The sequence below is a fragment of the Meriones unguiculatus genome, chromosome 16, assembly GCF_030254825.1.
Source record: "Meriones unguiculatus strain TT.TT164.6M chromosome 16, Bangor_MerUng_6.1, whole genome shotgun sequence".
NCBI classification, from domain to species: Eukaryota; Metazoa; Chordata; class Mammalia; order Rodentia; family Muridae; genus Meriones; species Meriones unguiculatus.
This window is the reverse complement of record NC_083363.1, coordinates 62,053,358-62,054,062: the sequence shown is the minus strand read 5'-3', so window position 1 is coordinate 62,054,062 and position 705 is coordinate 62,053,358.

The following is a 705-nucleotide window of genomic DNA, read 5'->3' as shown; positions in this document are numbered from 1 at the left end:
GACTCAGCTGGACTGTTGCGGCCTCTCCACCTCGTATGTAACTGCTAATCCCTTCCTTGTCTCTCAGGTGGACTAATGATCTGGGCCTCATTAATCTCACCTTCCAGAGACGTGCGGTGAGACTTTGATTTCTGCATGAAAGGTCTCTGGTCAATTAAGCAAGGAGAAGTTGCAATCGGCTCTATCCTGTTCCTAAATCTAAATCCTCTGCAGACTCTATCAGCCAGCGGGAGGGCAGTGTCCTCTCTGCTACCCACACGGCAGAACTCGCCTCAAATGTTTGGCCCTCCTAATGTGAGCTTGCGTCTTTAGTCCAGAGCTAGGGGCTTGTGGTGAGACCTTCCCTTACCGCACTGAGCAGGGCAGAAAGCACAGCTCTCACGCAGCCGCTCAGTCAAATGGACCGTGACCACCATTCTGCAGCGTGCTGCTAGGCTAAGACACGAGCTGAGCCCACTAAGCATTTCTGAGTCTGGGTATTTTCTGCCAACGATGGGTTCCACACATGTTATCCAACTGCAGGTCTAGAAACGCGTCCCCAGCTCATGCCTCCAGAGGGGTCATTTCCCACAAGGACCCAGGAGGCCCTGTCTGTTCTGCGCTGTTTGTCTCACCTTCCATGTTTCTTCTCTGTAGAGTTGATGAATAAACATGCAGCAAAATTTCTTTACAGAAAAACATTACACAGAGTTTCAATCACTCATA